At 48.8% G+C, this 22,411-nt stretch overlaps 1 long non-coding RNA gene across 1 annotated transcript; it reads left to right on the top strand.

Annotated features, from left to right (window-relative positions):
• The first annotated feature begins 148 nt into the window (after positions 1-148).
• Positions 149-19,478, top strand: LOC143822470 (uncharacterized). Its single transcript, XR_013226168.1, has 3 exons — positions 149-291; positions 3,844-4,029; positions 19,282-19,478. It is a non-coding gene; the product is annotated as an uncharacterized LOC143822470 (long non-coding RNA).
• Positions 19,479-22,411: the final 2,933 nt, after the last annotated feature.

Below are 22,411 nucleotides of genomic sequence, written 5' to 3'. Positions count from 1 at the left end.
ACTAATCTACCTGTCACGAAATAGTGCCTCCTTGACTAATGGGCTGGAAAGTCAACATCTTCCTGTTACACAACCTTATCCTCTGCAGGTGTAACCATTAACTTCCCACCAATATCCTCTTCTTCTTTTTTGCTTTTCTCCCTGGAGAAACTCACCCTGTGTTGCTTCAGCATCCCCCAGAGCCTCCTGAATGGCAACAGGAAGCAAGATATCCTCACAAGCAGACAGCACTGGAAGTGAAGCCAGCAACTGACCTTTCTCTAAGTCAGCCCAAGAAATCCTCGGATACAGGTGAGCTGAGACATTTCTCTGCAACACAGGGCATGTTCGGCCTCTCTGCATGCTTTGGAGCAATTGCTCTTTCACAGTGCAAGGAAAAAAACAGCATGGCTTCCACTGGGATAACACAATCAGTTATAGGATTCAGACTAGGGCCCATTCTGCACACACTGGATAATGCACTTTCACTGCGCTTTTGTGGCTGGATTTTCCTTTGTGGAACAGACAAATCTACTTCTAAAGTGCATTTTAGTGCACCCTAGGGTAGGATGCTTTAGGATGCTTTGGGTAGGATGCTTTGGGATGCTTAGGGCTGATTCTGCATTGAGCAGGTGGTGGGACTAGATGGCCTGTATGGCCCCTTCCAACTCTATGATTCTGTGATTCTATCCAACAAGTACAGAATGGGCCAAGGTGGCTAAAGAAACCCAGGTTTTCTAATCAGCGGTATCTTTCCCTGTGTGCTGCTGCTGGTTGGGGTGGAAAGTGCTATCAAGTCTTAGCTGGCTCAGGATGGCCTGTTGGTTTTTCAAGGCAGGAGACATTCCGAGGTAGTTTGCCACTGCCTGGCTCTGCACAACAACCCTGCCCTTCTGTGATGGTCTCCTGTCCAAATACTCACCAGGGCTCATCTGGCTTCTGAAATCTGATGAGATCAGGCCAGCCTGGGCCACCCGGCTATTGCTTTTTTAAAATGGACATGAGTTCAAATGGGGCATTTGGGCGTATCAACAGGCAAGATGGACGCTCTGTGTACCTGGCTTTGCCAGCGTCATTGCGACTGTGTGCCTGAGCCACGTGAGACAGACAGGCTTTAGGCTCCCTCAGCTCTGCCCACTCTGCAGCACTTCCGGTCTTCTTTCGGGTGTTAGATGCTGCTGCCTTGCAGGAGGCCAGCCACCAGGCCTGCTCTCCAAATGTCTCCTTCTCTCTTCTGGGCTGTAAATTGTAACCATCCATCAAGGGAGATGGGCCTGGACTGGGTGGCCCAAACCAGCCTGGGGTTGTCAGTTCGTAGTAGCTTAGCAGGGTCAGCCCTGGCTGCAGGCTCTTTTTAAAGCTACCAGTTCCTTTAGTTTGGATGCACTGAGTGCGAACCCTTTCCCTATTGGGTAGGGAGATCTGCAGACCCTTCATCAGGTTCTGACTCTCAAACTGGCCAGTCCAGTCATGTCTCTGTCCCAAGCATCGATGCCACAGCCAGGAGCATTTCTCTTGATGGCAGCACTGTGCCTACATGTGTCCAAAGCCCACAAAGCTGCCTGCACTCTCTCAGCTGCCATCAGTCCCCCTCTTTGCTTGATGAATCGTCTTTGCTGAAATCAGGTTGTTTTCAAGTTGTGGCACATCTAGGCAATTTCTAATCTGGCCATCGGGAAGCTTCTGCAACCGCCAATCCGCCAATCGTAGAACTAGCTAGCCTGGGCCATCCAGGCAAGGGACCCGCCCCCAATAAAGAGATAAATGAGACTTATTATGGAGAAAACTACCCATCAGTGTACCAAAGATGATGGAAGGTGTGTGTGTGTGTGTGGGGGGGGGGTGTCTGTTGTTGTTCTTGTTGTTTTGGTTTTTGCCTGGACTTAGATCAAATACTCACTTCTTTTCACCAGTTCATTCTGTAGTCTGTTCCAGGGTGATGGATGTCTTAGTAGCAAATCCATAAATATTATCAAGGCATGTGCTGGGAACATATGCTCATGCATCCACAGATCCTCAGAGAGCTCTGTCCCCCCCCCCATTGGCCACCCACCACTAGACTAATTGAGTAGAGACATACAGTGTGATTCACTGCTTCATCTTGCTGCTTCAGTTTCTCCTGACTCCCAAGAAAGTATTCAGTCTGAAAGACTTAGCAAATGACACCGAGAAAAACTGTGCCCACCTTATCACCAATATTGCTTATTAAAAGCATATTCTGATTTTGGGACAAATTGCTTTCAGCCAGTTCAGCCACAACTTAACTCCATGACTTGGCTGTTTTGTTTCAGCAATGAATCTTTATTCGTTTTAATTAAAACGTGCAATGCATTTTGAAGGATTCATTAGCATCAGTGAGCCAGGGTGGGTTTGGTATATTTTAGAAACTGTGGCTGTGCATTTCCCAATCCCCCCACCTAGGGTTCCTGGGACCCCTAGAACCTGTCAATGACGCATACAGAAGCTGAACTATTAATGACTACATTCCATTTCACAATTTGCAGTCTGAGATCACTTAAAATGGGCTTTTTGTACCATCCTGATGGCATATCACAAAATCCAAACCTAAATGCCCATGGCAGGCAGTGAAGCGCTTGCTGAGATGAGATTCTTTGTGAGCAGAACTCAGGAGGAGATCTCATTTTATTCAAAGGGGATTTCTCCCGAGGGGTTTGTTCCTAGGATTGCAGCCTTTCTCTCTCTTCCATCATTCAGTCACATCACAGAAATTCACTGCAAAAGAACATTCCGCTGTCTGAGGTGTCCTTGAGCTTAGGGGCTGTACACTCATCCTGTCAATAAAATCAGAGTGAAAGCACTCAAAAGCTCACGCCCTGAATAAATCTTTGTTGGATTCTGATTTTATTGTGCTACTTCAGACCAACACAACAACCCATTTGAATTCATCCTGTCAGTCGAGCAGATCCCTTTACCCTCCCTCAATACTCCTCTGCCACTTGGTGCGTGGCTTCTAAAGAAGATTGCACTACCATCCATAGGGCCAGAGTGTTTTGTTTTGTTTTTTTCACCCAGAAAGGCTTGACCTGTTCTGGGAAGCTGCTTTTATTGCTCATCTGGTAACTGTTCCATGCTTTATGCGAAACACTCTGGTGATCACCAGACCCCTTCAGGGCAGGCAGGCATGCCGGGAAACTCTGCCACAGGGATCCCTGCTGCCTTTCCCTTTCTCACAGAGACCCTGCAGTTGGGATCTGGATGTGGCGCTCTGGCTTTCCACGGTGGCAAACAAAGCTGCACAGGATTGCACCTCCACCTGAAGGCTGGACATTTTAATCCTCCAGAAGAGGAGGCTTCCCCTTACCCACGAGACAGGGGTTTTCAGCTGTGACTGGCCCCCCCTCCCGAGATAACGGCTTCTCAACTTGCTGATCCTCCCATCTTGCCCTCGTGACATCTTGTTCATGTCATTTTGCGTGGCTGCTTCCATGTGGCATGCCCTGCCCTCCAAGTGGCTTGCTATTCCACCCTGAATGATATTCCGTAGCCTCCGTATTTCCAAATTTAATTGAAATCTCTGTTGCTTGATATTTTGCAGCAACCTATATGCGGGAGAGGGGTCAGAGAGGCAAGAAACACTCCATTCCATGTTGTGATCAACAAATATGCTTTCCCCTATTGCACTGTGCTATGTCAACAAGTCAACAGGCTGGCGGGTGGGTGGGTGGAAGACAGTGGGTGGGTGGAAGACAGCCACCACCAAAAAGGCTCTCCCTTTCAGGATGCCCTCCCCCTATTCCTTCTGAAGATGGGGATACACAGAGAATGTTGATGTAACTATGTGGGAAATAGGAGTATACCAGTCACAGTTCTCTCAGAGCTCTCTCAGTCTTATCTACCTTGCAGGTTATCTGCTGTGATGCGAAGAAAAGAAGGTACTTATAAGCCACTTTGAGACTCCAGCTCTTCTTCTCATGAAGAAAAAATCTCACCATCCAGGATGATTCACAAGCAAAAATGCATGCGCAAAAACACCCAAAGCTTTGAAATAAAGCCAACAATTGTCAGAAGGGCTGGATCCAGACTAAACTGGTAATTCCCACCAATTCCCCTTTGCTGCTGCTGCAAACCTCCTTCACGTCATTCCCCAGGGTCCCTTAAACCCCCTGGAAAAGCATTTTGCCGAGATAAGTCAGTTGGTTGGATTTGACTGGAAATTGGCTATGGGGCCTAGGAAACAAATGCCCACCACTGCAGGTTTTGTGAGTGCTATTTTCAGTCCTGGGTTCCTCATACCTGCACCAAACCATGGGAAAGAAGGGAGCAATACTCACTGGCTCATTGTTAAAGCTGTGGCGGTACTCTAGATTTCGTTTCAACACCAACAGGAGCTCAAGCGGATTCAGTTCTCATGTGGTGCTGATAATTAGGCAGACGGCTCATCTACATTTTGATAGCTCTTCCATCTAAATTAAGAAATGCTGGTGTTTCTATTCGGTTTCTCTCCATTGGGGCGTTAAATCGCAAATCAAGTGGATGCTTTGCGGAGATGGCTTTTGAAATCTTAATTTACTTCATTATTATTTGCCAGATTTGTGACTTGTGCTTGACTGTGGCAGATCAGGAAAATGGTTTCAGTTTATTGCTTTCTGAACAGCAGGATTCCTGGACTCTCACACGTTAGTTATTTTTGAATGCTCTTTATTCCACTTACTTTTCAACATCCTCTTTCAGTATTTAAGGCATATGTTGAAAACTTTGGAAGGTTTCTATATGTTGGCAGAGTTTAAATATGCAATGATGGGTAAAGCACAAGTTGCTTAAAGAATAAAAACAATTTTATTAAGAAGTGAAACAGCTTTGAAAGTAAGAGAGAAGAGAAAGAATCCTAACTGAATAACCATTGTTGTTCTTCTGGAGGTAAAACAGGAAGAAAATGTCCTTAGAAGAGTAATGCCCTCATCATTAAATTAATGCTTTCAGAAAAGGATCCCATTAAACTTACCAGGGTAGCTGATGCCCTTGGAAGCATGCTCCCAAGAAATAACTTCGGTTTGCTCGGGCAGGAACGTAGTCTTCATAGAATCACAGAATCACAGAATCATAGAGTTGGAAGGGGCCATACAGGCCATCTAGTCCAACCCCCTGCTCAACGCAGGATCAGCCCTAAGCATCCTAAAGTATCCAAGAAAAGTGTGTATCCAACCTTTGCTTGAAGACTGCCAGTGAGGGGGAGCTCACCACCTCCTTAGGCAGCCTATTCCACTGCTGAAGTTCAGTCTTTTTCCAAACTGCCTGCAGAGGCTCCCTATTGTGGTCAATCTCCTTATCCTCTTCAGGACTGGTTGTATTCTCTTTATTCCAAGTTGCAGGGCTCTGGACCATGAACTCCTCCCCTTTCTTACTTTGGGTCAGAGTAATAATTCTGTTTTCTAGTCCCCTAATCTTTTCCTCCAAAAGTCTTACCAGCTTACACTTGGGGCAGCTGTAGTCCATCTTATCTTCTGGGAGGAAGGCAATCATGTCACACTCACTGCAGATGATGGGATGAGTGTCCTGGAGGTCCACTGTAATGTCTAGGCAGTGGAAGTACTAGGGAAATATAATCTACTGATTCTAATTGCTCGGCCAAGAGCCCTTTGTCTCGCCCTTCGGCTCCCGCCAAAGGCTCGCGCCTCTGGCGAGGAGTAGACCTTTTTAATCCTCCCAACAATTACCCAGCAATCACCTCACCCAGGCAGAACAATAGCCTCACCTGGTCAGCAGCAACTCTCCCCAGTAGCTCTCTCCACGTGCTCTCAGTTGTCTGAGCTCCTTGTTTAATCTATTTTGTTTCCTTGGATTGTGATTGTGCATGCCAGTAAAGGTTTTCTGCGTCTGACATGCAAGTAGAACATAAGAAGGATCCTGCTGGATCTGACAAATAGTCTAGCAACCTACCTCATGCTGAGTCAGTTCCTCTGGACAGCCAGCAACAGGGCAGAGAGGCCCCTGAGAAGAACATAAGAAGAGCCCTGCTGAATAAGGCCAGGGGTCTGTCTAGTCCAACATCCTGTCTTACACAATGGCAAACCTGTTCCTCTGAAATTCCAATAACAGGGCTTGGAAGCTAGGACCTTTCCCTCAGAAGAACATCAGAAGAGCCATGCACGATCAGATCAGTGGTCCATGTAATCCAAACTCCTGCTTCTGAATCGGCACCTGGCATTTTGCATTTGTGGTCTTCTCCCGGCCCTGCAAAGGACTCCAATTGCAACATGCATTGTGCATTTTTGTTGGAAGCGTGGGCAGTCCACCTCCCATCATGCCTCCCCCCTTTTTTGATCTGAGTGTGCATAATAATGCACTCACACCATAATGCAATCTAAAATAAAAAATTGCACCCCCTGTTCTCTAAATTCCTGTGGCACCCAAATCATCCAGGGGGGGGGAGTCTTCTGTTGATGACTCAGTCACCACCCATGCATGAAGACAGAACACTTTGGCTGCCACCATACAACTATCTGCACGAAAGTTACAAAGTGCCGCATTGCACCTTAAATCATGGAAGTAAAATGTATTTAGTTGCTGGAGGGGAAGATAGGGGAGGCAGAGGGGAATGTGGAGTACTCAGTATTCCCAGAAAGTTGGCAATATTTTTCTTGCAAATTTGTATTGTAACATGATCATGTTCAAAAAATTTTTTTAAATACAGGGAGGAGGGTGGTAGGAGAGGCAGATAGTAGGCGGAGATTATAAGGCATCACTTGAGGTGGGGAAGGATGAGGAAGTAGACTCGAATCCTCCTCAGCTTGCTCATTGGCTAACCAATGGATGGCCATGCAAGGGGAGGGGGAGAAATCGTAGTTTCTGAGGATTCTCAAACCGTGCAGCAAACGGGGATTGATTTGATCCTTAAGAGCCTGACTTTTGTGTAAAAGGTTTGTTATTTCGCGGCACTTTAGGAAGGCAACTGTGGCTCCTCCCCCCAAATCTCCAGGTGCTTCCCAGACCACAGCCGGCTGGCAACCCTCATGATCATCCTCTATATTACAAGAAAGTGACTTGGCAAAAGATCATGCTGTGAGATTCGTGGTTGATCAGATGTTTGTACCCAAGTCTCTCCAGTCCTGCTGGAAAGAGAGACTGTATCTATGACTATTCTACCCTGTGGTGGTGGTGGTGAATAGTGTGGTCAAGCCACAGCGACTCATGGCAACCCCACAGGGCTTTCAGAGCAAGGGATGGACAGAGGTGGCACAAAACACAGCTCACCCTGCGTATCGGCCTTCAGATTGCCTGGGCCTCCCACTCAGCCTACCTCTGAGCCTTCCCGAATGGCCCCCTGCCAAGGACTGCCCAGGGCCAGCCCTGCTGAGCTTCTCAAATTGGATGAGATCGGCCAGGCTGGTCAGGCAAGAGAGTCAGTTCTGGACAGGGGCTCAAATCTACCCCACAAGAAGCTTCATGACAAGCTAGTTCTGAAATTATTCCTACTTGGTTCTACCCCAGGCCAGCAGAGCACAGGGGACTGCCAACACCCCCCCCACACACACACACACACAGACACACACAGACACACCGCCACCGCCTGTCTTGATTATGCTGAAATCCAGAGAGTGGGTGGAGAATGTCAATGGGGTGATGGAAAAGGAGACAGGGAGCACCCTGGGATGGAAAGAAACATCTCTAGATCCAACACTCTGACCCCTTTTGCAGAAACATTTTTAGGGTCAGGCCAAAGACAAAAGGGCCAGTGTCCTTGCTGCCAACTGGTGACTCATGAGGAGCCAATCTGGAAGGGGGCAGAGGGTTTCCCATGAACTGAGCGCGCTTTACCCTGTGAAAACCCACAGCCGTCTAATTAGCATTCTCCTGGGCAAAAGACCAGTTTTGGTTGTGTCTGCAACGACTCGACTCTCGTCTGCTCTCTAAACAGATGCTGTCTGTCGAACTGGTTCTGCCCACCTGTTTGTTCTAACCTAACCCAGGGCCACTCATGCTACTCATCCTCATCTTCTTGGAGAAAGAGGGCTTGCTCAGCTCTGCCAGCTTTTGTCCAATAAAGGCCCGATTCTGCTTCTCCAGAAGTGAGACCCCCAGATTTACACCCAGCCATTAAGGAAGTCAAGCCTGCATACAGAGCAAGAATGTAAAGGCCTATGAAGGGGGGAATGCTGTAACATTCCCTCACGTAGGTGCTCTTTGGATTCCTTCCAAAAGGGGACCAAGGAGTTCAAAGTATCACCTGAGAATAAGAATGAAAACATTGTATTTCATAGAATCCTAGAGTTGGAAGGGACCTCCAGGGTCATCTAGTCCAACCCCCTGCAGAATGCAGGAAATTCACAACTACCTGCCCACCGGCAGTGACCCCAGTTCCATGCCCAGATGATGCCCCCTCCCCCCAAAAGAACAGAACCCCTGGTCAGTCTGGCCTGGAGGAAATTTGCCTCCCAACCCCTATGTGGCAATCGGCATTTCCCAAGTTGCTACCGAGGAAAGGGGCGGGCAGTAGGCGTGCCCAGGGTCCGTGGGCCTCCAAGCCCTACCTGCAGAAGGTGGACGCTGCTTTCAGGGTTGGGATGAGTGTGCGAGCTTTTCCTTCTCCAATAGGGATGCCAGCCTCCAGGTGGCATCATGCAAATTACTCATGGCATTAATAAACAAAAATCGAGATGTAGATTGCATGCACATAATTTGTGACCAGGATTGTTGTGCCAATCTACTCGGAACATTTAATACCATCCTTACTCCATAAAACTCAGAGGATGTGTGTGGTTTTTTTCTTTTCCCCTTTAACCTACACAACAACCCTGTAGGGGGAAGTCAGGAGAAGAACAGTGACTGGCCCAATCTTAACATAAGAACACAAGAGCATAACAGAAGCCATGTTGGATCGGACATCCAGTCCAACACTCCGTGTCACACCATGGCCCAAACCCAGGGGTCATCAGGGGGTCCACCAGTGGGGCCAGAACTCTAGGAGCCCTCCCACGGTGACCCTCCAAGCACCAAGAAGGAAGAGCATCCTGTCCCAGACATGCAGACATCTTCATGACACCATGGGGATTTGAATCCAGGCCTCCCAGAGGCAGGCCCCACATGCCGATCAACACATGACACGGCCCCCCTCTGAGTGATGTTGACACTGTCACCACCTCAATATTGGCTTTTTTAACAACAAGGGGAGGGGAAATGCCATGTTGGGCAGGGATCTCTCCCCCCATCTCCCCCCCTCCCAATTAACTTCTATAAATGCCATTTAACATAGAGAGTAAGTCTCATGAAAGGACTTTTATTCGAACACCCAACAGGCACCTCATTCATAAAACCAGAGATGGGGAAATGCAGTCACGGCAACGTTTGACAGAGCGGAATAGGATGGGGGAACGACCATTAGATCTAAGCCTAGAAACATTGGTCTCGTTTCATCCAGGCAAATCAGATCTAAGTTTCACACAAGCCCTTTTTGGTCATCACCTTTCTCATGCTGCAGTCTCCCCACATGCTCAAGGTGGAGAGGTTAAGAGCAGCAGCTTCTAATCTGGCAAGCTGGGGTTGATTCCCTGCTCCCCCCCATGCAGCCAGCTGGGGGACCTGGGGCTTGATAAAACTATTCTCACATAGCAGTGATATCAGGGCTCTCTCAGCCTCCCCCACCTCACAGGTTGTCTGTTGTGGGGAGAGGAAAGGGACGATGAATGTAAGCCACTTTGAGACACCTTTGGTTAGTGAAAAGTGGGGTATAAAACTTACTCTTCTTCAACATGCAACCCACCTGATATGCTCAATTGCCATTTCTGGAGCTGAGATTTGCAAACAGGCAGAGCATGCTAGATGCAGTGCTCCCAGTCACTATTCCGTCCGGACGAGGCAATGCATTTTCATTCTCCATGTCTGGCATTCCTTGTCCTGAGACTGAAAATATACCTGTTGCCTCTTTCAGACAAACATAGCTATGACCCATGGCCCTCAAAGACCACTATGCTCAGCCAACTCCAACTAGCCGGTGATCCCTGGCCCCAAGGAAGCATGCTTGGTCCAAGGGACCAAGCCCTATGAAGATAGGTTGAGGGACTTGGGAATGTTCAGCCTGGAGAAAAGGAGGTTGAGAGGGGACATGATAGCCCTCTTTAAGTATTTGAAAGGTTGTCACTTGGAGGAGGGCAGGATGCTGTTTCCGTTGGCTGCAGCGGAGAGGACACGCAGTAATGGGTTTAAACTTCAAGTACAACGATATAGGCTAGATATCAGGAAAAAAAATTTCACAGTCAGAGTAGTTCAGCAGTGGAATAGGCTGCCTAAGGAGGTGGTTAGCTCCCCCTCACTGGAAGTCTTCAAGCAAAGGTTGGATACACACTTTTCTTGGATGCTTTAGGATGCTTTGGGCTGATCCTGCGTTGAGCAGGGGGTTGGACTAGATGGCCTGTATGGCCCCTTCCAACTCTATGATTCTATGATTCTATGCTTGGCCTAAACCAGAGATAGGGTGTTTTGTGTACTGGTCTCCACCTGGTGGAATGAGCTCCCAGAAGAGATCTGGGCCCTGACAGAGCTAGCACAATTCCTCATGGCCTGCAAAATGGAGCTCTTCTGCCAAGCATTTGGTTGAGGCCAGTAAACTTACAAAATCTATTGAGCCCTCCAGAACCCCCCTTACTCAGATATGCCTCATTATTCAATCCTGACCTGAACAATCTGTAGGGTTATGGTCGAAATGTTAAATATGTTGATGTTGACTGATGTTATGTTATTGTTGGTTGATGCAGTTACTGAATTTATGTTGCATCTGTCATTAGAACTCATGTGGGAGTGGCTGTGGGGGAGGAGTTATCGCATCCCTATCGACTCCCTTGCGGGGTCCCACAGGAGGCGGTGCTCTCCCACCTCCATTATTTAGCATCCATATGCACCCTCTGGCCCCGCTGGTCCAGGTTGTCACTAATATACAGATGACACTCAGCTCTATCTCCTCATGGACGGCCACCCAAACTCAGCCCTGGAAACATTTGCCAGTTGTTTGGAAGCAGTTGCTGGATAGTTAGAGTTGAGTCACCTGAGACTCCACCCTTCCAAGATGGAGGACCTGTGGCTGGGCAGAAAGGAGGCTGGACAGGAAATGTGTCTACCTACTCTGGGTGGGGTGCAGATTAACATCATACCCTCAGCCAGAAATTTGGGGGTGATTCAGGATACCTCCCTTTCTGTGGAGGCCCAGGTCACAGGTGTAGTCTACACGGCATTCTTCCATCTTTGCCAGGTGAGGCTATTAGCACTCAACCTGCCCTTGGACTGTCTAGCCACAGTGATCCATGCAATGGTCACCTCCAGAATAGATTTCTATAACTCGCTCTACACAGGTCTACCCTTGATTTTGACCTGGAAATTACAGTTGGTGCAAAATGCAGCTGCCAGGGGGAGTGCCATGCAGACTCAAAATTACTACGGTGGATTTTCCACAGTGGAGATGGTGCCATGTGCAGAAATAATAAAAAGGCATATTTGGGGGCAGACTGTTTGCGAGGTTTCCTGCCATGCATAATACACCCTGATCTATGTCATTTGAAGGTCAGTTATCATTCCAGATCTTCAGGTCTCAAAAGGACCATTTCTGCATTGTGAGACATACTTCATTTTTAGCCTTGCTTTGGTTCCTTTGGATGCTGCAGGTTGACTCTAGGCTTTCTGCATTAGGGCTTTTCTCCCTCATTTCCCAGGCTGAAATTCCCCAGATGCCATCTGGGCCAGAGGCAGCTTCCCATGATGCTTTGCCACCTTCCTTCCCAAGTATACTGAAAGTGATGGTTGTTGTTGTTTTAATGGGTTATTGCATTACAACATTGCTGCAGTGTAACATTGTTTTTCATTGCTAGAAACAGTATTGTAATGCGGCAACCCACTTTTTAAATAAAAGGCGGATGTTCCGGGGAGGGGAGAATGGTGATGAGGACAGGGGGAAGGCACAAACCACTCAAAATGGCAGACACAGGAAAAAAACCAAATGCACACATTTCTCCATTGGGCAGTCCCGCATTAGATTCCACCTTGATTGATGAACTCACTGTAGCTGGGAATTTTCAAAATGTGTGGTAAGTCAGAGGGCTATTCAGGTCTTAATGTGAGGAAGGCAGATTTTAATGTGAAAACGGACAGAAAATGCGGCCCTCTAAAAATGCAAATCCAAATAATATTGCTAGTGCAAGTATGGATTCTGTGCAACAAATGCAAACCAGCCTCACAAGTGCACACCCTTTGTGTTTTTTCCTGCATGCAAAGTTGTTATGTGTATGAAAATCTTCTTGGCCTTAGTCCCAACACTCTATGAACTACAAGAACTATAATTTGTTCCCTCTTCTTGTGACTGGAGCACAGTTTGTAACCAAAACCATTCCAATCTCAAAGTGTCTCCTTTCCCAGCTAGGGGGGGGACGCAAAGTTGTAGTGTCAATCTGTGAATCAGCACAAAAAAGGCTTTGAGAAATTGCAAGATGGGAACCATATGCTAGCATTCCCCCTCCTGGAATTATATGACCCAGTGCGCACAGACCACCAGCTGGCTCTCTGGTACACAACGGGTGTCTTAATGCTTGTCACAATTCCCAACAAAAACCAAAAACCTCATCTTCTGAATGGGTTCAGACGCATCTCGTGTGCAGGGGACGCATCTCGTGTGCCCACCCACCCCACAACCAATGGATCAGGGAAGATGCCAAAGAAGACAAAGCAGCTATTCTCTGGCATGCCCTCCTTGGCTTTCTTGCATCTGAGAATAGAGAAAAGATGGTGCCTGCTGGAGCGCACGAGGCATTTGTTCATGGGTTGGGTTTTGCATGTCGCCTTGATTTAACTGTGCCCTTAAACTGTGATGAAACACACACATAAAGTTACATGGAGCAATTTCTGGTCATAGGATGCAGTAGACAAAAGTCACACATACAAACAACCCACACAGTGATCGTGGGATATGATCAGAGAACATCATGCGGGTTATTGTGTCAACATGCTCTTTGGAGAGAGCTGTGCATGGGCCTTCAGGGGTCTTCAGGTGGTAGCCAGAGATCTCCTATGGCTTCATATGCCATTGAAGTCCATCCCCTCCCCAAACCCCACCCTTCTCATGCACCGCCTCCAAAGTCTCACAGCCTGGACCTGGTGACCCTATGCTTCACCACGGATGCATTGGTCTTCCAGAGACTTGAATCTCTTGAATCAGGAAAGAAGCCAATGGATCCCTTTGGATCTCACACAGATCCCTTAATGACACTTCTGGCTCCTTTTCTCCAAGTGCCAAATGGCCCTCTTTAAGAAGATGTGGAGGACTAACCCCCCTCCCCCTGCCCCCCGTCTTGAACAGCAAAGTCAGCCCAAGATGGTTTCAATGGATGCAAGAAAAGATTTTCTATTTACCCTTTTTCTCCATCTGTTGATTTCATCAGGATTGGGAGCGCTGGTGTCTTGTTTAGGGCCCGGCCGTGGAGGCACGGCCGGCACTCTGGGTGCGGTGAATTCCCTTCTAACCTCCGTCCCATCCCCAGAGGTGTGAGGGTGGAGGCTAGGGGAGAAAAGGGTCCGACATTGGTCTTGTGCAATGCAAGGTCGATCAAGAACAAGGCTGTGACTCTGCAACACTTCTTTGTGGAGTCAAAGGCTGACCTTGCGTGCATAACGGAGCCCTGGCTGAGAGATGGAGAGGAGGTGGCCTCGAGAGAACTGGCCCCAGCAGGTTACTCCGTTCTTCACCAATCCCGGACCCACAAGAGACGGGGGGGGCAATCTTGATCCGGGAGGCTCTCTCCTACAGGGCTCTCCCGGGGCCGGAAATCGGTGGGGTGGAGTGTGGCGGTATTGAGTTGGGCTCGGTCGAGAGCTTGGCCATCTGGCTGGTATATTACCCGCCCAACACCCCGCCAGATGCCCTGCCCTGCCTGCTGGAGGCGGCGGCCACCTGGGCGTTGCAGTTCCCCAGGCTTCTCGTCCTCTTCAGGACTTGGCGGGGACCTGGTGTCATCCATGGCAACACTGGGGCTTTCGCAATTTGTTGCTGGGCCCACCCATCAAGCCAGCCACACACTCGATCTGATTTTTGGTGCTGGGATAGAGGTGGTTCTGGATGCAGCCTTGGCTGTGCTGTGGTCAGACCACTATGCCCTGCGGGCCCGGCTCAGGATACCACCCCCTCCCCAGTTGGGCGATGGGCAGATTTTTGCCCGCCCGCGGAGACTCATGGATCCGATTGGATTCCAGAATGCTCTGCGGGACCCGATGCCTCCTGGCGACTCACTTGCGGCCATGGTGGAGGACTGGCAGTCCCGCCTGACGGCCGCCATAGATGAGATCGCCCCTAAACGTCCTCTCTGCCCTCGACTCAAACGGGCCCCCTGGTACACGGGGGTGCTCCGGGAGAAGAAGAGGGAAGTGAGACGACTGGAGCGAGTGTGGCGGAAGACCCGTGACGAGGTTACAAGAACATCTTATTGCACGCTTATGAGGGCGTATGAGATGGCGGTGAAAGTGGCTAAATGAGAGTTTTTTGCCACGGAAATCGCGTCCACAAGCTCTCACCCGGCCCAGTTATTCAGGGTAGTTAGATCACTCACCGCCCTTGAGGGTCGCCAAAATACTAGACAATTGGCACTCGGCTGCGAGGCATTTGCGAGCCATTTTGCGGATAAAGTCTTGTCACTCCGCTGAGACCTTCCCGCCACAATTAATACAGTAAATGAACTGGAGACCTGTTGGCCGCCTTTGGCAGTGAGGTTTGATGGCTTCAGGCGGCTCTCTTCTTCTGAAGTGGACAAGTTGCTGAGCTCGGTCAGGGCGACCACTTGCCCCCTTGATCCCTGCCCTTCCTGGCTCCTCAAGGGAGGCGGCCAGGGGATAGGAGGCCAGCTCAGAGACATCATCAACTCCTCCCTAAGTTCGGGGGAGTTTCCTGAGTGGCTAAAGGGGGCAGTGGTTCACCCTCTCCTAAAAAAAAAATCAACGCTGGACCCGCAGGACCCTGCCAACTACCGCCCAGTATCGCATCTGGTGTTCCTGGGCAAGGTGGTGGAAAGGGCTGCAGCGGACCAGCTCTCAGCAATCTTGGAGGAAACTTCGGCACTTGATCCATATCAGTCGGGCCACGGGCCACAGGGTGGAGACGGTTTTGGTCGCCCTTTTGGATGACCTCCGTCGCCAGCTGGACAGAGGTGGGTCAGCTGTGTAGGTCCTTTTAGACCTATCGGCGGCCTTTGACATTGTGGATCACAACCTTCTGATCCATTGCCTCACCAGCATGGGGATACGGAGCACAGCCTTGCGCTGGATACACTCCTTTCTCCAGAACCGGACCCAGAGGGTTGCGGTGGGGGAAGAGTTCTCACGTCACTACGGACTCCCTTGTGGGGACTGCAGGGCGCAGTCCACTCCCCCACGTTATTCAACATCTTTATGTGTCCTCTGGCCTAACTGGTACGGAGTTTTGGCCTGGGTTGCTACCAGTACGCTGATGACACCTAGCTCTATCTCCTCATGGACGGCCACCCTGATTCCCCCCCGGAACCATTCACCAGATGTTTGGAAGCAGTGACTGAATGGTTCGAGCAGAGTCGCCTGAAACTCAACCCCTCCAAGACCGAGGTCCTGTGGCTGGGAGGCAGAGGGCAGGACCAGGCAGTGCGCTTACCCACCCTGGCAGGAACGCAACTTACCATCGCGCCCCAGACCAGGAATCTGGGGGTGACCATCGATACCTCCCTGATGATGGAGGCTCAGGTCAAGAGAGTAGCGGGTCAGGCGTTTTTCTATCTTCGCCAGGCCCGACTACTAGCGCCCTACCTGTCCTCTGACCACTTGGCTACAGTGATCCATGCGACAGTCACCTCCAGAATAGATTTCTGTAACTCGCTCTACGCAGGCCTACCCTTGTCTCTGATCCGGAAACTCCAGCTAGTGCAAAATGCAGCTGCCAGGGTCCTCACTGGCACATCTTGGAGGGCCCATATCCAGCCTGTGCTGAGGCAGCTGCATTGGTTGCCAATTGCTGCCCGGATCAGGTTCAAGGTTCTGTTTTTGACCTTTAAGGCTATATGCGGGTTGGGACCCACATACCTGAGGGACCGCCTACCGCTCTATGCCCCCCGCAGGGCCTTACGCTCAGCGGGGGAGAATCTCCTGATCGTTCCTGGCCCTAGAGAAGTGTGCATGGCCTCGACCAGGGCCAGGGCCTTTTTGGTCCTGGCCCCTACCTGGTGGAATGAGCTCCCGGGTGAGCTGCAGGCCCTGCGGGATTTACCGCAGGGCCTGCAAGACGGAGCTCTTCTGCCAGGTTTTTGGTTGAGGTGAGGGTCAGCAAATGAGTGCCAACATTCCCCCCCCCCAGACCTAGTAAGTTAGATCTCCTCCCCACCCTCCCTGCCGCTCTGATAGCAGGGGGTGGGAATAATAAGAACTTCCGCCATGTTGGGATTGTTTTTAAAGTCTTTTAATGGGTATTTTAATGGGGATAAGACTATTGTGACCCGCCACGAGCCTACGGGGAGTGGCGGGAAATCTAATTAGTAATCATCATCATCATCATCCTTGGAAGAAAATGTGGGCAATTACTTCTTGCTGTAAAACAAACCAGAATGGCCGTCAGGGTCTTGTGCCGAGTCAAATGCTCTACAGTTTGGAAGATTCTTACATACCCAACAGAATGCTTTTATTGCAATTAAGCCTGTAGCAAGCTATAATAATCACTGCATAATAATCCTGTTATACATGCTGGATGTTGACCTTGGAAATGGAATTGTTGCTTCCGGGGCGAAAAGTGTCTGGAGGGGGGGGGAGGAAACAAATGCTCCTTCCGCACACGTTGGATAATGCAGTTTCAGTGTGCTTTTGCAGCGGGATTTCCCCATGCAAAACAGGAATATCTATTTCTGTGAAACAACACCTAACATGTGGAGAATGAGCCTACAGGTGGATCTGCATTGAGCAGACACAATGACGGTGTCCTATCCATTTTCTTTCCAAACGTTACAAAGACAAAACTTGCAGGAAAATATCCAGTTTGACCACAGCTTTGCCATGTATACGGCAGCATGGTACAGTGCGATCTTGTCAAGTCCCACAAACTAAGCAGGGCCGTTCTTGGAAAAGAGACCCCCCCCCCCGGGTAGATTTGACAGAGGCCAGCAATGGCCAAACCAACTGGGCTTCTCACTGGCTTCAGAAGGCCTTTGCTGGGGTTGCCAGAGATTAGCTGCACCTTGAAGGGACTTTATTTCACACACACACATATCAAAGAATCAGGTTTTGGATCAGGAAGGATATTTCAAGCTTTTAAAGAATTTTAAAGAATTAACTATTGCTTAGCAGAGTTTGTGTGCCTTTATACTTTCATCCTGTCTTTAAAAAAAATCGGTTTAGGAACCGTTGGAAAACAGCTTCAGAGATGAAGGGGGGGGGCTGTCTTTGTGACATCACTGGCATTAGCCAATCAGTGGTATTCACAATTAGAATCCTGCCAAAATTCAGAGTTTAACCTTGAAGTGGAAAAGGTAAACTTTGTGCAAATGTAGTGAAGATGCTTCCAAATCTGTTCTGCAGATCTACAAACATCATAGAGGTCTTTGCCCTATAAGGTCCTCATTGCTAGTTCTTATTGTATATAATCCATTCCTTGGCCTCCTTTTGTGAGATGATAACGGAGAATTTAAAAATTATGGTCACTACTGAGAGGTTGCCGGAGAATATTTTGCATGGTGGTACGTCACACCTTTGCAAAACTTGACAGCATTTACTGGAGCAGTCAGACTGAACGATGTCTTGTTTTCTTTTCCAGCCCGTAATGACTGGCAGGGGGGTCCCCCATGTGATTCACCAAACCCATATGTGGCCCGCTTACAAATGTGGCGTCTCCCACATGGAATGGTTCCATCTGGAGTCATTTCTCGGTGGTCTCCACATCAGGACTGAACCTTTGAATGGGCTTTAAATCGTAACTGTGTTCTTGATCACGTTGAAATGAAATACACAAAGTTCATGAGTTCAGCAGGCCAGATGTGGTTACACAGACAGACTGCAGAGATGTGATGTGACGTGTGGAAATCAAACATTTGCTCGTGCCCCTTCGGGGCCATCACGGGATTTAATGGAAACAATATTTGGTAGTTATCCCTCTTCAGATACTACATCTACACATATTGGGAGGCTGGTGATGGCACTTCCGGGGAGAACACATTCTCCTGAGTGCTTCCGGTATACTCAGCTGTCATGTCACATGAACAGGGGTCGCACACCCATGTGTATGTGCCTACAGCTTTGGCACATGCCATCTGCTCAGATAGACTAGAGCTGTACTTGCATGCATTGACTCTGTTCACCCAGCATAGCAATAGGGTTGTGATCTGCACCTTAGAAGTATCCCTGAAGATTTGGGGCCACAGCCCCAGGAAAGTAAATTCTGGTAAGGGGAGAAAGCTCAGCAGGGATGCAGGATCAGAGAATCCACTTGTCATGAAACAGCCAGGACCAGATTACAGCCTTGACTCCCTTGTTGTGTGCTTCATTTCTCCACCCAGAGCTGAGCAGCGTCAGTCACCTGCTCTCTCTCCTCCAGGATCTCCAGATCCACAAGAGCAACAGTGGCACGGGGTTAGAAGAGTTCTACAGTCTTGTCACGAGTACGCATGCCTCAAAGCATGGCACTGGAATTCAGCAGCCCAAGAAGGAGAAGCATCAACAGGAGAACGAATGAAGCAGCAGTCCTGGGCATGGCATAGAAGTCAAAGCAGGTCAGAGGACAGTGAGATGAAAGTGGATCTTCAAAACCAAGCCTGGTGCAGAAGGGGAAGTACAAAGATACAAAGTTAGATTGGTTGCTAAAGGATACTCTCAGAAGTATGGAGAAGACTGCAATCAAGCCTTCACACCAATGGTGAAGCACATTTCGATAAGAATGCTCTTGACCATAGCAGAAGCGAGGAAGGGGCATGTGGAGCACATGTAATGCCTATTAGGTCATAGTTCACTTCCTATATTAGGACTTCTAGTTTTTCCTGCTTGTTTCCTGTACTCTGTGTATTACTGTAGAGACATCGTAATCCTTCATTTGTGTGCCCCAGTTTTTGAACTGACCCACATGTTAAAGGTTCCCTGCAAGGTTCCCATCTACAGTTACTGTCATCAAACTTAAGTCTTGCATTTCGTTTAAAACCTTCATCAAGTTATGTCTTGCATTTAGTTTAAAGTCCTCATCACCAGGTCTGCAAGGGTCTTTATGAGCACATTTTTTCCTTGTGAGGTTCAAACCATCGCTCAAGAGAAGAGCCTCATCATGATGACACCAGTGATGTAGCCAGTCATTTATTTGCATTATTTTTCTTTCCTTCCTAGGCCTTGGCCATAACAGGGAGAACTAACGAAAACACAACCTGCATTTCCGGGTCCTTCACCTTTTCCCCCAGAGCCACAGAGTCTCTTTTCATATGCTCCATGCTGCACCAGGCGGTATCTTTTGTTCCCACATGAATGAGCAGGAATTGAAAGACTGGAAAGTGAACTGTGTTTTGTAAAATAAATGAATGGGTCTTTGGGAAATGGGAATTCATAGAAGGTCATGAATACCATGCTATTAATAAGCCATAAAGACACAAACTAGATCCTAGGGTTGGGAGCACTGGTGTCCCGTGCAGGGCCCAACCGTGGAAACATGGCCAGCGTCCTGGGTGTGCTCGATTCCCTTCTAACCTCCGTCCCATCCCCAGGGATGTGAGGGTGGAGGCTAAGGGGAAAGTGGGTCCGACATTGGTCTTGTGCAATGCAAGGTCAATTAAGAACAAGGCTGCGAATCTGCAGCATTTTTTTGCACAGTCAAGGGCTGACCTTACTTGCATGACGGAAACCTGTCTGAGAGATGGAGAGGAGGAGGCCTTGAGATAGTGGAACAGATAATGGAACAGATTTTAAAGGAGAACATCTGCAATCATCTGGAGAACAGTTTGTTGATTCGGGGTAGTCAGCATGGGTTTGTCTCCAACAGATCCTGCCAGACTGACCTGGTTTCCTTCTTTGACTGAGTGATAGGCTTATGTAAAGGTAAAGGTATCCCCTGTGCAAGCACTGGGTCATTTCTGACCCTTGGGGTGACGCCCTCTAGCGTTTTCATAGCAGACTCAATATGGGGTGGTTTGCCAGTGCCTTCCCCAGTCATTACCATTTACCCCCCAGCAAGCTGGGTACTCATTTTACTGACCTCGGAAGGATGGAAGGCTGAGTCAACCTTGAGCCGGCTGCTGGGATTGAACTCCCAGCCTCATGGGCAGATCTTCAGACTGCATGCCTGCTGCCTTACCACTCTGCGCCACAAGAGGCTCTGATAGGCTTATGAGATTGTGGAAAATCAGTCGATGTTGTTTACCTGGATTTCAATGAGGTTTTTGACGCGGTTCCCCATGATGTTCTGATGGGAAAAATGGAGGACTGTAGACCGGATTTTCAAATAGTTTAGTGGCTAGGGAACTCGTTAGGAAACTGCACTCAAAGAGTGGTGGTCAAAGGTACTTCATCAGAGTGGAGGGAGGGGAACAGAGGGGTGCCACAGGGCTCGGTCCTGGCTCTGGTACTTTTCAACCTATTTGTTGATGACACCAAATTTGGATGAGTAGAGAACATGGCCAGAAGATGGAGTTCAACAAGTTCTGAACTTGCTAGAAAAATGGGGCAAATGAGAACAAGATGCAATTCAATAAGGAAAAGTGCAGAGATCTACATCTGGGTCACAAAAATGAACAGCATGCATAATGGATGGAAGAGACACTTCTCGGTAACAGTGCGTGTGGACGTGATCTTGGGGTATTTGTGGACTGTAAGCTGGCCAGCAAACTGCTTGATACATCTGTCATTATAAAGCACTAGTTCGGGACCCACATAAAGTGGATTCACCGAACTAAAGGAACTTTCCCCCAGCAGACAACCAGCAGGCCACCAGCAAAAGAAAGTTATGGGGGCAAAGAAGCACTACCTCCACCTCCAATGTCCTGCTCTTGCACCCGCCTCCCTCTCCCTTCTTCTGGGGGACAGAGAATGCTATTTTAAAATGGGGAACAGCCTGGAGCAACTAATAGGTGGACACACACCTCAGCTGAGATTGTCTGTGCCTCTATGAAGATTTGAATAGGCATTTAAACAAATAAGTCTATTATTTAAAATGGCAATCACCAGAAGTTCATCTGTCAATCACTCATGCCGGGAGGAGATTGGCTGGCCAAAAAGATTGACACTGGTAGGCAGGCCAAAGCCCAACAAGACTAAAATGGGGAAAGCAGCCAGAAACATGCAAGACAGCTGGAGAGGTGTGGAGTGCCAGTGAGTCACAATTATTTCTTGCGTTTTGCAATACAGCAGGCTTCACGATACATTGCCCAATGTGTGGAAAAACCCTAAGTATTTGAAAGGTTGTCAATTAGAGGAAGGCAGGGAAAGGTCCCTGTTGGCAGCAGAAGACAGAATCAGCAGTAATGGGCTTAAACTACATGGAGAACAATATTGGCTAGTTATTAGGGGTAAATCTTTCAGTCAGAGTAGTTCAGTGGTGTAATTGGCTGTCTCAGGAGGTGGGGTGCACCCTCACTGGTGCTCTTCAAGCAGTGGCTGGACAGATCCTTCTCCTGGATGCTTGAAACTGATCCTGTATTGAGCAGGGGATGGGACTGGATGGCCTGCGTGGCCCCTTCCCACTCTAGGATTCTAGGAGTCTAGTTCAACAGTGGAATGGGCTGCCTAAGGAGGTGGGGAGCTCCCCCTCACTGGCGATCTTCAAGCAGCAGCTGGACAGATCCTTCTCATGGATGCTTGAAGCTGATCCTGCATTGAGCAGGGGGTGGGACTAGATGGCCTGGATGGCCCCTTCCCCCTCTAGGATTCTATGGGTATAGTTCAGCAGTGGAATGGGCTGCCTAAGGAGGTGGGGATCTTGAAGCTGATCCTACATTGAGCAGGGGGTGGGACTAGATGGCCTCTATGGCCCCTTCCCACTCTAGTATTCTATTCTATTCTATTCTATTCTATTCTATTCTATTCTATTCTATTCTATTCTATTCTAATATCCTACTCCAGGCAGCTGATGAGCTAGCATATAAGGGCTGCCAGTTGGGGCCTGGAGAACTGGAATTACCACTGTCTCTAGTCATTAGTCATTAATCTGTCCCCCTGGAGAAATCTCCCCCTGGGGAGGGCGAAGTCTCTGGCCTTGTCCCCCACTGAGGTCCGTCTGCTCCCCAGGCTCTGCTCCCAAGGTTTCTAGGGAATTCCTAACCCAGAGTTGGCCATCTTGGCTATCAAAGCTCCAAAGCCATATTGGCAACAGTCAGTTCTACCTCTGTATGATTCAGCCAGGGATGCAAGTAAAAATTTCAGCCTCAGATTTCTCGGGAGTAAAATCCCCAAGGAAAGTGGACAACTAAAAGAGGGTATTTCTTATGTCAAGGAAACAGTGCAGATAATCCATCAGGCTCTTTCCCTCCCT

This window comes from Paroedura picta, chromosome 1 (assembly GCF_049243985.1).
Source record: "Paroedura picta isolate Pp20150507F chromosome 1, Ppicta_v3.0, whole genome shotgun sequence".
Lineage (NCBI taxonomy): Eukaryota > Metazoa > Chordata > Lepidosauria > Squamata > Gekkonidae > Paroedura > Paroedura picta.
This window is presented reverse-complemented; position numbering and strand designations above follow the sequence as displayed.